Here is a 16,059-nt window from a genome sequence, read left to right as displayed (position 1 = left end):
TGCACTTAAAAATGGATAGGAAACAATGATCACAATAGGTTTTGACTATATAAACTTTCACCATTTTATTTTTTTTCCCTTCCATCACATCTACTGTGAACTATATAAAAATGGGCTTATTTTGGGAGGGATGAACTTGCTTTTAGGAGGGAGGGAGGAAGTACTTTCCAGTAGAAATTTCCTTTTTTTTTTTTATCCTTCTTTCTGGTTGGTTCGCACCGATTGTTTTATCTTTCATGTTTCCACGTTGGTTTGCGTTTTCTGTTAGTAACTGCATATATACTTACTTGCAAGACAATGATACACTAGATACACCATCAATACACGGGTGAAAATAGGAGATCTTATCATCTGTGACACATATAACAACACCGGCTTCTTGTTTCTGAACCGTCCAGATAAAACATGCTCCCTGGTCGCAATATCGCAGCCTTGGCATTCATCATGCAGTGCAATGCTCTGCAGTTTCACAGCTCTCTTCTTTACAAGCTCCACGAGCCTCCAGTGCAATTCTTCCTGGGAGCAACTGACCTCCAGGTGTCTGAGATGGTTATGCTGGAACCAAGGCACCTGCGAAGGCACGTCGTCGTTCTTCGGCATTAAGCCATAAATATCACTCGGTGCCTTGGCTTCTAAAGGTTTGTCCACATGCGGAACTGGATCAATATATGTGCATATCAGCTAGATTTTCCGACCAAAAAAAAGAACTGTTTTTTTTTTGGAAGAGAGTAGTATGGCGCATGTGTTTCGTGAGGATCTCTAAGAGCTAGGTAAATTTTGTTTCCTAAATTTGATGTTTTGGCAAGTCTCTATGACAAAGAAAATTATACTCAATCTCCAATATTTTGGTATATTTCAGTTGGTAAAATTAAATTGGGCCCATAATTTGTTATTTTCAATCTGGAAGTTGAAAGTCTCGTCCACGTCGATCCGTGTTCGACCATTCACCCCCACCGCCTGCTCACTCGCCGCTCCGCCCCGGCCTCCGTGCAACGTGTGTCGCCACCTCTCTACGCCATGCACCACCTTCTCTCCGCGCCATGCGCCGCCGCGCCTCCTGCCTCATGCCACCGCCACGCTCGCCGCGGAGCGACGGTGCGCGGCGGCTAGGAGCGGCAACCTGCGATGGGGGCTCCTGAAGCCGGTGACGCACGGCACGACGGTGGCACACGTAGGAGGCGGAGTCGGCGTGTGTGAGCTAGTTCCGTGCGCGGGCAGGAGAGAAATGTGTTGTACTTTTTCTGTGGATGGTAAATCAAACTTGTGCTCCTAAATATAGGCGCAAACGCAGAATATAGTAAATTACTAAATTTGGAAAAGTCATATGACAAACCATTAGACAATATTTTTTTCAATTTGCTAAAAAAACAAAGATGGAGAGTAGGGATAGCAAACTGTTGGAGATGCTCCGGAATACTAGTTTAGGTTATTATAGGTTCTTGATTGATGTATAGATTCATTAGGAATAGGTCAGTGTTGCGACATCGAGAACGTGCGGTGTGAAGAGAGAGAACACTACACTTTTAAGCAGTTAAGATTTAATTGAAATGAGATTTAAACATGGGCGGGTGCATCTTATTAAGATTGTTAGTGTGCTTAATTTTTTTTACTTAATTACATATTTAGTAATACACTAAGTATTAAATTTGAGTGGGTCTAGGACCACTTCCCAGGATTCGCCCGTGGATTTGAAAGGATTCATGTTCAGTTACCTTGAGTATAATAATTTCATCCAATAAAGCCGCCGCTTGAAGCAAGAACATTGTCCACGAGAGGTCGCATGGCATGCATGAAAATTCCTCTCAAAACGACACCTCAACTTGCTCGGAGCTGTCTAGTTCGATCCAAATCTGTGTACAAAACATGTAAGGTATGAGAAACGATAGAATAGAAGGTATCATGCTATCCGGTGTAATTTCTCTGGAGATGTCAATAAATATATTATTTAGAGACATTAAATTAACCATGGTTAAAGTTATAACTTAAAAAATATGCTATTACCAATTTACCACAATTCATATTATAAGATGTTTTGATCATATGAATTTACCCACATATAAAAAAAATATGCATTCATTCATGTATGAATCTACGAAACACTAAAATATCTTACAAAATAAAATAAAGGGAGGACAGAATTTTTAACGGCACGACAATTGACAGAATATTTGCATCAGATACTTACCCTCCCATACGAGAACCCCAATGTCAGAGACTCATGATGTGCTGTGTTGGCGAAAATTAATGTTGCCTAGTCTTATTGGTTGCTGGGTGTAAACGGCTTTGTTGCTCAAGTCGAGCTCCCTCGGGCATGGGACGCGGCCGAACGAGACGGGAGCGAAACGGCGGTGCCCAGCCGACGAGCACGACACGCGCTCCAGCCTCGGGCCGCGCCGACACCACCAGCACATATGGCGGCGTGCACGGCGAGCGCGCCGCATGCAGCTTCGGGTGCAACGCACCTGCACCGCCTTCCGGAACCAACCCCATGTCGGACTGGTACATGCCGAGCGACTCCAGGCCGGTGCAGCGCCCGAGGACTCGGACGCGAACGCCGGCGCCGTGAACCGCAGGCTGAGGGAGAGAGCTCGGCGACGGAGGGCAGCAGGTTCGGGGACGCGGCCGCCGCCAGGAGCCGCGTGCAGCCGCCGCGCCTGGCGCTTGGTCGGCTCCTCGCGCGCCGGTGGCCCTGAACACGAGCTCCAGCCCTCCGGCGGCCGCGATCTTGCCGCTGTCGACGGCGTCGTTGCGGCGCTCGACGACGCGGCGGGTGGTGTAGGCCTCGTCCCTGAGCAGGTACACGTAGAACCGTGGCGCGAACCGAGCCGTGCGTTTTTGGGCGCAGCGGAAGCCTCGGTCTCAGTCTGGGCCGAACCCCGTCCAAAATAGTGGACTTACTCCGTGGGCCGTGGCCTTGCGAGTTGCGCCGGGATCCGCACAGATCACGCGAGAAAACACCACGGGGAGAACACCGATCCGTCGCCATTGGTGCGTGCCCCGTGCCCCGTGTGGGTTATCACCGGTGTCACATCCATCGGTGTGACCTGTAACACGGACCAGCGTGCCGGATAGCTGCATCCTATGCACGAACATGCCCGTCGTTTCCACTTCCACGGTGATAAGCCGATAATTAATCATATATAGTCAGTACTTTCTGAAATTAAAAATGTTATCTGTAGAGTACTAGTTATATCGACAATCGTCTTATATTTAAATCTCTGTATATCTATTTTATCCTTTTCCCACTCTCTATAATCTTAAAAACATTTAAATTATTTGTTATGTTTATAACTAATTTAATTTTAAAAGTGCTATAAATATCTTATATCGGTACGGAGGGGAGTACTCGATCCATTCTGCAGGAATTAATCGGAACCACACACATCACACAGTACAATCGCTCTCTTTCCACCAGTAACAGCCGCAGGCGCTAATCATGTCAAATCAGGGAACTAGCGTGGTGGCCCGTATATAATATACAGCTAGCATCGTTATAAATTATATGATACATGTATTGTATTCCTGATATTGATTGTCTTTTACTTTTTCTTTATTTGAATTTCAGAGTTTTTTAATTGTATTTCTACTGGGAACCTCGTTTTGCTTTTTCTATTTTTCAATTTTCAATTTTTAATTATATATGTATTCTAAACAGTACCTCTATATAAACTCTTTTCTACGTAATATTTATTTTTAATTCAAATTTACATACTTTTAAATTGGATTTATATTGACACATTAATTCTTTCTTCTAGTTTTACTTATTTTTAATTAGAATGTTAGATGTTTCCAAATTGCACTTATAGATGGAGTCTTTACTCAATATTAATTATTTTTTAAATTTTACTCCGAATTTTGAATTTGTTCTAAATTATATTTACACATGAACTATTTTTTACTTGTATTTATTTTTAATTCTAAACTTGTATTTCTAATATGGTTTTATTTTTTCGATTAATATGGGATTTTGTAACCAATGAGAAGCTTCCAACATGCTAATTTATTGATGAAGCAGATTTTGGCCAGAAGATATCCAACTTATCTGTTGTGCTAGTTTTTTTTTTTAAGCTGTTGTGCTAGTTTGTTGAAGAAGTGGATTGCGGTGAGAAGATATCTAATATGCTACTTTGTGGTGTCAAAAGATATGTGTGATTATTTCGTTTACTTGTGTTTTGTTAGGGGTATGCATGATTTTCGTGTATGACCGAAAAAACCAATAAATCAGCTACCAACATGGGTGCTACAGCCTACAGCCATATATGAGTACAATTGTGATTGGATTATGCATGATTTCTATTGTTTCTGTCTCACATGGTTGCAACAAAATTTCCTTGTCCGATTCCATAGAAAACATGATCTTTTCTCTTTTTTTCTCTTATTATTTTCGTGTCCGATTCCATCTTATTCCAAAAGGCATGTTCTATTATTTTTTTTCTTATAGAAACCTCTTTTCTTTGCTTTGTCCGATTCAAAGGCACGCTCTTTTCCTTTTTTTATATAGAAATATATTTCTTTGTTATCTTTTTTTTTCTGTTATTTTCCTTTGATTAATGTGGGATTTTCTAGCCCATAAAAATAAACGTGTTGTTCCTTTTTCTATTACTTTAATAGATGCCGCACAGTGCACGCACGCTCACTGCTCGCAGCAACGGTTACACGGGTATACTTCCAATTGTCGCGCGCTCATGCAGTGGACAGCCGAATTCATTGGCGTCTCCGTCGTCGTCGCCATGGCGGCCGGGCAGCAGGGGAGGGGCCGCCGCTGCTGGCACCATTGCTCGATCGGCTCGTTTCGTTGCCGGCGCCGTGCGCCACGGCGGCGAACTGCCCCTGCCGGCCGGTCCCGATTGGCGAGCGAGCATTATTACACGTACGGCTCCCGGCCGGCCTCTGCACGGCACATGTGCCGGCAGGAGGACCTCCGATCGGCGGTAGTACACATGCCCATCACAAATTGATTCGCAACGACTGTGCATTGCGTACGTCTCGATCGATGATGATCATTTACGTGCGTATGTACGCCTCAGATCAGCCCTCAGGGCCTTATATAATTAATAATACCTTCGTCCCACCATGTAAGAAATGATTAAAAGATTTTATTTTAGTAGCATCATTAAATTTTTAGATTTTGAGTTGATTAAATTATCTTTCTAAGCATCTGATTGATTGGTTGTAATGAGTAAAATCACGTGAATCAATGCAGAGATAATTATATTATATTACAAAATTTGAATTCTAGAAATGATTATATTTTTTTAACGGAGGAAGTCCATGGGAAAAGGCAGCCTGACAAGCTGGCCAAAAGTTTTGAAAAGATCTCAGAACATTGCAGCGAAACTAACGTACGTACATTCAGCGTCTGCTGTGTGTTTGTATGGACAACGAGTAGTCATCCACTGAACACCACTGGATCACTTACGTGCATAGCACCCAACGATCAGTTATCACTTATCATCGGCGTCCAGGTGTGTGCGTGCTTGCATATCCACCAAATGCAGACGCACAGCTCTGAAAGCAGCAGCATCTAGCCATGCATCTACCGATATATATAGCTTAACTTGTACACAAGCCTGATGCATGCCCATGTGCTTAGATCGATCGATTTCGCTGCCCAGAATTGAATCTGTGACGATGAGTTCTGCTTTTTCCGACGTCGTTTCAAGCTAGCTAGCTAGTCAGCAACACATGTTTCAGTCTGGCCAGACGGTCGGCAACGGGACTAGCACACCAAGCTAGAATGCTGGTAGATGCATCTCACTCGCCGTCGACGACTGCCTGGGCCCTGCCGGTCGGGCCGGGGTGTGCCACGCTCTGCAGCCCGGAGCCCAGCAACCAGTAGCTGGGCCCGATACATGTACTCCTACCAGTACGTAGCTGGTCGATTAATTGAAGCATTGCATGCATGCATCCGTTTGGTCCAGCACGTGAATACGTTAAAAATTTTTTTGTACTTATCAGTAACTGCTCAAAAACTATAAAATTACTTAAATATATGCGAGAAAAAATGGTAGTTTTCTGCGAATATCAATCTGTGCAACGCAGCACCGGCACGTGCGTCGCGAGCAAGCGTCGTTGTCTGCCATCTCGGACATGTTTTCTTCTGGCCATTCGCCGCTACGTTTCAAGCAGGCACGACAAACTGCCACACAGTTTACGCTCACAGTAGGCGCCATTATCTTTCTCTATCGAAAACCACAGAGAATCTGCAGAAAGAAAAAGGGGGAAACCACTCTCCATTTCGATGCCACTTCCCCATCGGCATTTCGCCATCTGAAGCTCCATCGACGATCATCTCTATATCCTATCACAGTCATTCCCCCCCCCCCCCTCTCTCTCTCTATATATATATATATATCTATTTTTTGCAAGCCACAATGATTAAACATTGAACTTTAATACTTAGTTTTAGAGATTTTGGTTGTTCTGTTTATTTTCCTACGGCTTATCAGCTATAGCCCTGTCTCTGGTATCGAGTATCGACATCAATTCGGACATGACGTGCTGTGTGCTGCTGCTGCTGCTCCCAACAGTTGAAATTCTGAATCGCTCCATGGAAAATCTGAAAGTGCGCTGCGCACACGGCGGACGACATGTCAATGGGCGCAAGCAGTTTAGCCGCTTTTGCATGGAATCATTCTGCGCAGCAACCGGCCGGCCCCGCGTACGTACGTTGGCGATCGATGTACGTGCGCGTAGTGAGTACGTACTACTTTTGCACAGCAGCGCCCCTCGCTCTCTGCTCCTCTCGCCCATGTATCATTCATGCGACAGGTCGGTTGCTTTCCTCTCCCCACTGCATGATTCAATGGCAACTTGGCAAGTACTCCCTACTACTCCTCCTACTCCTTTGGGGATTATATATAGAGATGTGGATGTGATCCCATCACGGTCTTGCACTCAGCAGTGTGTGGGTGTATGATCCGAGTGACCGATCGATTCATGCAAGCATTATTAATTTATTATGCACTAATAGGGCAAGTCACCATTAACTAGCTTTGTCTTAAAAATATTTTTGAAGCTGGTCGATCATGGAAATTAATGGAAATGAAGAAGTACTCCGTCTAGTTTGTTAATTCTTATTGTTTTAGAGTAGGTTGAAGTCAAGGTTTTAGAATTTTGATTATTTCTTGATATATTTACTTCGAATACACTAGAACAGCATGTATATATGCACTAAATTTAAAGCACTTCAATAAAAGTAAAATGTAATCCATTTGTTGTGAATATTATAATAGAAAATCCTAGTCAAAGATAGGTTTTAGAGACCGTGTTATTGTCGAAAACGATATGAATTATCACACTGGATATAGTAGGTGAAAACATATGATTGAGTGAATGTTGTGATTATTTGAGAAGAGAATACATATGAAAAATTAAATAGAGAATGGTTTTGATTGGTTGAGATATATAAAAGTAGAGATGGCAATGGGCCGGCCCATGTCATGAATTTGATGGATTTTTACTTTAATAGGAGTCATATCTATATATATATATATAACCTAATTCTTATACCAATGGGTCTACTGATAGTAAAAATACTTACCCATTGGGTATGTAAGTATTGGTTACTTCTTTAGCAATCCATACCAACTAATATACGGGTAAAAAACCTTTGTTGAGACATGGTTCTATTTCGACGGTATGAAATTATTATCTATATTTTTTTTAATTTTGAATGATGATGGTATGGTTTGTTCACTTTATTTTGAACATTATTATTAAAATCTTTGTTACTTAACATGATTTTGATATTTGACTGTTATAATTATTTAATTTATTTCGTAAAATTATAAGTGCTCTATGTTAATGCATGTATGATGGTGAAGTGTCCTTCACCCGTATGTGTATATGTATGGGTATAAAAAAATATTATACCCGCTAGCGGATGTGGTGTTAGAGCTTGAATGCTTCGTTATTGTAGTTGTGAGGATGATAACAAAATCCATTGTAACTCTAGATAAGAGTATATGAATAGAGAAATATTTATATTTTAGAATAAATTATAAAAATAGTTTTATTCTGAAAGAAAGCGAGTACTAGCATATCTCTCCAAGCTGTTTTTTTTGCTCGTTTTCTTTATCAAGCTAAGTCAAGCCAAGTCTATCTTTGATCAAGTTTTCACGAGCCGGCTCGGCTTGCTTCCACCCTTAGGCCTTGTTTAGTTCCCAAATTTTTTTTCCAAAAACATCACATCGAATTTTTTGTCACCTAAATAAAGCATTAAACATAGATGAACCAAAAAACTTATTGCACAGTTACGGAAAAAATCTTGAGATAAATCTTTTGAGCCTAATTAGTCCATGATTAGCCATATGTGCTACAGTAACCAACATATGCTAATGCCAGATTAATTAGGCTCAAAAGATTCGTCTCGCGGTTTCTAGGCTAGCCGTGAAATTCGTTTCTTATTCGTGTCCAAAAACCCCTTTCGACATCCGGTCAAACATTTGATGTGACACTTCTCCCAAAAAATTTCTCAATCTAAACACCACCTAAGGCCTTGTTTAGTTCCCAAAATTTTTTCCAAAAACATCACGTCGAATTTTTGGACACCTAAATAAAGCATTAAACATAGATGAACCAAAAAACTAATTGTACAATTATGGAAAAAATCTTGACACGAATCTTTTAAGCCTAATTAGTTCATGATTAGCCATAAGTGCTACAGTAACCAACATGTGCTAATGACGGATTAATTAGACTCAAAAGATTCGTCTCGCGGTTTCTAGGCTAGCCGTGAAAATCGTTTTTTCATTCGTGTCCGAAAACCCCTTCCGACATCCGGTCAAACGTTCGATGTGATGTTTTTGCCAAAAAATTTTAGCAACTAAACACCACCTTAGTCGTCTCTATCGTAGCTGCTACTAGGAGACTGGAGTGGCTAGTTGCAAGCATTTTCCTGGGAGTATTGAGTACGATATATAGCTAGACGCATGGCGAGTTGGCGACGGATATGGGGCAAATGCATAAAATGTGTAGTACTAGAGTAGCGGACAATGGATGCAATGTGGAGCAATGCATGAATTTTCGTGCCTGGATGGGTGTCGGTCTTTCCGGGGTCAGCTTGGGCAAGTCGCCTGACAAAAAGGGTTCGCATGCATGCATGCACACCCACGAAAAACTCCAGGCTTTTTCAAGGCGATCGCCACTTAAACTGGGCCAATATGCCACGGCCACCATGATCGGGCGAGAGCGAGCGAGCGAAAAAGTTTTTGCTTTCTCTCAGACACGAGCTAATTGCTTCGTTTCTCGAGCGCCCTAAAAGAAAGCTTTCTTTTCGCTAGGTATAGCCTTGTGGTTCATGGGCACTCCAATTGTATTATCATGGAGCTGCACCACTGCTTGCATTGTCTGAACCTAGTAGCAGCATTTGCGATGGAGATGGAGATGGAGGAGATGACAGTGCCAATTAAGCCCAAGATTCAAGAAGCACTGCGTTGCCTCGAATCGGTCACTACAAGTACATGCGCGAGATGCTTCCTGTCAGCTAGGAGTAGAGGATTAACGTCGTTCCCAAGGGAGAGTGAACTAGTCCTTGTTTAGTTTCTAAAATTTTTTTTCAAAAATATCACATTAAATTTTTGAACACCTAATAAAGTATTAAATATAGATGAACCAAAAACTAATTACATAGTTACGGAAGAAATCTTGAGACGAATCTTTTGAACCTAATTAGTCCATGATTAGTTATAAGTGCTACAGCAACCAACATTTGCTGATGACGGATTAATTAGGCTCAAAAGATTCGTCTCGCAGTTTCTCGCTGAAATTTAAAATTTATTTTATAATTAGACTACGTTTAATACTTCAAATATGTATCCGACAATGTTTTTGCAAAAAAAAATTGCAAACTAAACACCACCTAAAAATACAGAAAAAAACACATCGTTCTAGGCAACAAGAATGCAGAGGTTTGGAATGATTGTCTTTCTCCCATGCGCTCCTGGGAACAGTACTACATTCGAAGAAGACAGGAGAAAAACAGTACTAAACTCATGAATACTACGCTTAGCCATGTGAGTTTTTAACGGTAATTTAGTGAGATTAGAAAGGTACTGTTTATTTTCTTTTTTTTCTTTTCGCTGCTAAGTGAGTATGGTGTTGCCTGTACTGTGGTGTGTGCAGGTGTGTATCTGCTCGCAAGAGGAGAGAGAGAGAGTTTGCATACAGAAGGGAACCTGCAAAGAGCAAAACACCAAATGCTGCATATCATAACAACGAGAGACATGCGACTGTACAAGGAAGGAGAAACTAGCATTAACCCCATGCCCTAAAAGAGGGCCTGTGCAAAGGGGTTGTTGCTGTGGGGCAGAAAAAGAAGGGCCATGTCTCTCTCTCCATGCCCACACCTTCACCCCCACCCCCTAAAAAGGAGCTCCCACTATTTGCTCCTCACTCACTCTCCTTTTGGTCCAGTGCTTAGCTACTGTAGCTCCAGCTTACTATGCTTGTCCAGTCCACTTCGGCTCAACACCAATCAGGTGAAAGACTACTGCTGCTATTGCAAGTTAAACCTCAAAGAAAAAGTCGATCCCTCTCTTATTGCTTGCATATATAGTACAATGCAACATGAAAGTTAGTTAACATATTATTTTGATTGTATCATTTAAAGTGAAGTACATGGGATAATATGGAAGTTCTTGCCAGCTGGAAAAACTAAGCATGCATCCACCAACCACGTTCCACACGCCATGCCACTACGGATGCCAAGAAGAGACAACTGATCCCTTGTTTTATTTGCTGAATAAGTTGGTTGCTAACTCCTGACAAACTGGAATCGATGGTACTTAATTTGTTGTTGTGTTCATGTACTTGTTTCTTAAATAGTCGGTAATGTTCTTTTTTCCCTTAACCTCGAACATTCATCGAAGTCCATTTTTCATTGAGACCAGTTGTTTTTCATCATAAATAAAACCAGACAAATTTCGCCTCGTGATTATTAATTTCCCATGGTGTTTTCAGTCATCTTAGAAATTATGTTGTTATTATTATAACATAATGGTTGCTAAGTTGGTATTGCCTCACACGTTTTGTATCCTTCTTCCTCCTCCCATCTCCCAATCTCATATTCGCATCTAGGATACCATAAAATTGTGTTATCGCTTTAGATGTGGTAAAAAAACCACCATTAAAATTAGTCTTAGGGTAAAACTTTTTTCGTTTCTAAAAGTCTAGGGTGGAAATGATTTTTGTAAGTGAGGGTGAACGTTGAACTTTTGCTCAAAAGTTTGAGACCGAAAGATGGACTTTACCCTATGAATAATATAAGCAACGTATGTTTACCTTCTGCGGAAACAATGTATTCATAACCATTTTACAGTTAATTAAGCTAAGAAGTTAGAAGCAAAACAGCAAAAGGCCAAAAAAATTACAAAAAATATATCATGAATATTAAGAATAGATAGATTAAAGTTAAAAAATATCACCTTGCATATTTAGAAATCAGAACTTACCGCAAAGACATATTTTACCATCTTTAAAAAATACATTGAGATACCATATTTTTCAGTGGAAAAATTTGATAACCTTAAGTTACCAAATTTTTGGTACCTTAGTATACTTTTTTTTAATGATAGTAAAAAAGGCCAACCGCGAAACATCAACTTACATTTGGAACCGAAGCAATCACTATCAGCTGCATGGTTTATGAATATTTAGTTGTAAATATAAAAAGCACAAACGTTGTTTGGTGGTTCAAGCATATTCTTTTTAACTGTCTGTCCAGCTTTAATTTGGATCACTCAGTGGTTGCAACACCTTTTTATTTATTTTTGCAGACGTTCAAACAGTAGTAGGGCTGTGAAAGCACAACACCTTAATTATGAACAAATTAATTCTGAACGAACCGCGGTCAGTTCTCACCAGTATATATGTACTCGTATGTTTTCTTGTATTACAAAATATATAAGACCGAAAAGAAGAGAAGCCTCCACTGGACGGTACAAAAAGCTTGCTCCTTTTTTTTCTCATTGGATAAAACCAAAAGCATGCATGCTCAACTATTACAAAGGCTGCAAAAGGACCGCTGGTATCATGATTTGCTCAGAATTGGGTTGAAAATTGGCGCTGCTCATGGCCCATTTTGACCCACATCTCAGAAAGCGAAAACTTTCCGATGTGTCGAGGTGATGGTACTCCACGCAGTTCTATACAGAGACAGCGACTTAATTAATTTTGCATAAATCCATCACACCACCCACTCTTAATTAATTAAAAACTCATAACCTTACTAGTACAACATAAATAGTACCTCAATTTTTAATATGTAGCAATATTGACTACCTTGATCATTCGCCTTTTTAAAAAAAATACAAATATATAAAAGTATAATGTAGACTTAAAATATCTTTAGTAATCAATTAAGTCACGGCAAAATAGGGCATTTAATTTCTTGTCATCGCTACAATATTGATGTTTAACGATTTGACATTCATGTGTTTACAATATGAAAGTGGATTCAGGACTCACATATCATAAATATATTAGGTGACAAATATATTAAACGTGACTTTTAAATTCTAATAGTGATAAATTATTAAATATTCTTAACAAAATAAATTGTAACTACATAAGTTTTTTTATATAAGATAAATAGTAAAACTTGTTTCTAAAAGTCTATGATGTCAACTATTACAAATCAAAGGAAGTACATAAGTTACATAGCAAATTTTGTCGATGGGGTCCTACTACTGCAGCAAACATGATGTTTCACTCTGGAAGAGGCAAACTGAACGGTCGAAACTTAGCTTTAATTGATTGATCACAAATATCCCCTTGACTAAGATAGAAAATAATATTCGGCTCAAGAGAAGTATCTATCCACTGCTCAGTTGCGTCTCTTACAATGTTTTTTTAATACACTCGTGTCAAAATAAAATCATTTTTCACTCATCTCACACATACTAATAAAAACAAAAATATTATATTACTCCTCATTTTATCAAATATCAATACATTTGTCTCCTACACTATCTGATTTCAATATATTTGTCTCATATTTTCACAATCTCCAATACAATGATTGCTCAAACTTAAACTTATTACTTTAGGACAAACAAGATAAAGCAAATATAATCTTATTTTGGATGGATGGAGTACCTATCAGTCATCCAATTTTAACATAACTCTAAGTCATGTTTATATGGTTGTGATTGCTCGTGGATTGATCAAATGGTTAATTATAACCCTAACAACAACATCCCCTACCTCTCTCACCTGATCACCTCCTCGACTTGTAGCCCATCATCACTACTCCCTTAAGACATATCTCTAATAGGTTTCTCCTATACCACGCAATCATATGCCTCCTCGATCTTTGACGGTTCCCTTTTTATGTTGTTTTGCTTCATAACCAATTGTCTCTCTCTCGTCCAATGTCATTGCTACTTCTCTCATGTTTGAGGTGATGTGACTGGCACGACGATCTACAACCAAACCCTAGATCGATCTAATAATCTCTCTACCAATCTTGGGATAGATTTTATGAGTAAGTAGTAGTTGAATGGCTATGTGTCATAAATCTAGTAGTAGGATTAACATTGTTGAGTAATAGATGGTAATCAAAGATAAGGATAATTTATCGAAGTCTCCAATGTCTTTAATAAAGAGCTATGAAATGGACTAGCAAATTTTTACTATCCAAATTAGGGCTCCTTTGGAACCAAGGATTTTTTTTTTTAGGAATTCAAAAGGATTAAAATACTATTTTCTTTGGAGCCCTTGGACTAACCATGAATTCTAAAATTCCTATAGGATTTCTTCCATTCCTCCACCTTATGGAGGATTCCAAAATCCTCTATTCATCTCTCCCTCTTTTCTATGTTCTAATCAAGTGTTTCATTTAAAATTCATATGGTGTTCCTATGAAGTAGCCAAACATCTCTTTTACTAATTCCCATGTTTCTCTTTCCTATAGGATTGTGATAGACATGATATTCTATTCCTATGTTTTTGTTTTATTTCTATGTTTTTGAAATCTTATGTTCCAAAGGAGCCATTAGTTACCACAATATATTGTTTCATAGCTTATTTATAGTTATAGGGTTTCTTGGGGGGGGGGGGGGGGGGTTGCAATATTCTCCTCCTAAAAGGAGTAATTAGATGGGTTAACATGTAATTTACCCAATGTCTAGGCTTATATACCTTCCTGAGACCACATCGGTAGACTGTGTCCATAGAGTGTCCCATAGATTGAACCCTAGCTAACAATACATTAATTTGCATCCCCTTCGACTATTATGATCATAGAGGTCTCTTTGCTTGATGATGGTGCTTTAATTTGCAGGCCAGAAGGGTTTTTGTTTGACGAATGTGATACTGCAGCTATCACCGATGAGGTTCCTTGCTTGCCTCCCTCGTCGATGCATTGGATTGGATGAAGGTTGCTTGTCCAGGAATTTTATTCTAATCGTCGAGGAGGAGATATCCACTTGTTTGTATGTCATTTAAATAGTTATGCAAACATTCAAATAAGAGCTTGATATCTCACTACACAACCATGCGTATCAAAATCCGTTCTCTATAAATTGTGACAAAAAAACAAACTAAACAATGATTACTGTACACATATTTAGAATCATATTTGCTTTCTTTTATAACTTATGGAAGTCAAATTAGATCTTACATTGTTTGTGCAGTGATATATCAAGGTTTTTTTTCGTTAAATAAACATTTAGGTGACATACACCAAAATGAGGAGATATCGCTAGCTATAAGGGTTTAAAAGAGTTAATTTCCAGCTTGCCAGTTGAATTCAGCTGATCGAAATAATTGGGCCGTACTCTAACTCGCCCTCTGTTGTACGTAAGGTCGTCGTGGCTGGCGATCAACAGATCGATGTGTGCAAAGTACTAGTATATGCGTATACAGAAGTAGTAGTAGCTAGGACGAGACGATCGAGCCTGGATCTCGAACGATCGACCGGCCGGCCGGGCCGTGGATCACGCATATATGCAAGTACGTACCTACACTTACCAGAAGAAGAAGTAGCATCCAAGCTAAGCTTGGGCGCAGCGCGCGTACGTACGTTGATCCGTGCGTGGGGACGGCGCGGGAGAGGGCCGGAAGAGCGTGCGAGTCGTACGTACGTTACGTACGTGCAGTCGCCGCGCGCGCGGACAGTGGCCGTGTCGCGCGATACACGTACGCACGGCTCGGTCGATCGACCGATCGGCGTAATGATTTCACGGGAGAAAGGCGAGAGAGAGATCGTGGGGGTCTCCGGCACGCACACACGTACACAGCACGCCCAGGAGGCAGCAATGCACCAACCAACCGGCCGGCCGCCCGTCCGTCCCGTCCAGTCCACTTCCACCACCACCACCACCACCACCACCTTCCCCTGTTAGATTCCACCCGCTCCCCGCCACGAGATTCGCCTCACCCACGTCCACCCGTCCGCGCGGTCGCGGCCCACCCCCACAATCCAGCGACACGGGGTGCACGTACGCAACGTACGCGCGCGCGCGCCCCGTAACCCGATCCCCCCACCCGGACCGCGCCCCGCGCGCGGCGCCGGCGCCCCCGCGGCCCGCGCGCGACAACGACCCCCCGCGCGTCCCCACGACGCCGTTTCCATCACCCCCTCTCCTTCCCTTTTGTAGCCTAGCCTGCGCGCGCGATCGACCGGGGCGAACACCCGCTTCCGTGTAAGTATATATGTAGGCATGCAGGCGGCGGCAGGCATGTACACCCATGATGATCGCCGGCCGTTCGGTTAGAAAAAAAAAAGGACAAATTCTCCCATCTCGGACAACGACTTGTATGTGCACAGTGTCACGGTTTTGACAGCGTGCGTTCGTGTGCGTACTGACGGCTAATGTTGCGCGAACGAGAACGAGGGAACGAGAAACCTCAGAAACGCAGCTGCACATGAAATCTCACCGATGTGTGTGATGTCCGGTGGAAGGAATTCAATCAGAATTATTCGGTCAGAGGCACAGTGCTTCTAGCATGCATGCATATTTTTCTTCAGGTATGTGCTCCTGTCTACGTGCCGTTTAATTCGTGACACATGTGGTGATGAACTACTCCATTGGTTTCCTTTTGTTTTTGCAGCAA

General features: G+C 41.3%; 1 pseudogene; it reads right to left on the bottom strand.

Moving 5' to 3' along the window:
• Window positions 1-80: 80 nt before the first annotated feature.
• LOC102712649 lies at window positions 81-3,093 on the bottom strand (annotated as a pseudogene).
• Between the last annotated feature and the right edge of the window lie 12,966 nt (window positions 3,094-16,059).

Source organism: Oryza brachyantha, chromosome 7 (assembly GCF_000231095.2).
Source record: "Oryza brachyantha chromosome 7, ObraRS2, whole genome shotgun sequence".
Taxonomy (NCBI): Eukaryota; Viridiplantae; Streptophyta; class Magnoliopsida; order Poales; family Poaceae; genus Oryza; species Oryza brachyantha.
This window is presented reverse-complemented; position numbering and strand designations above follow the sequence as displayed.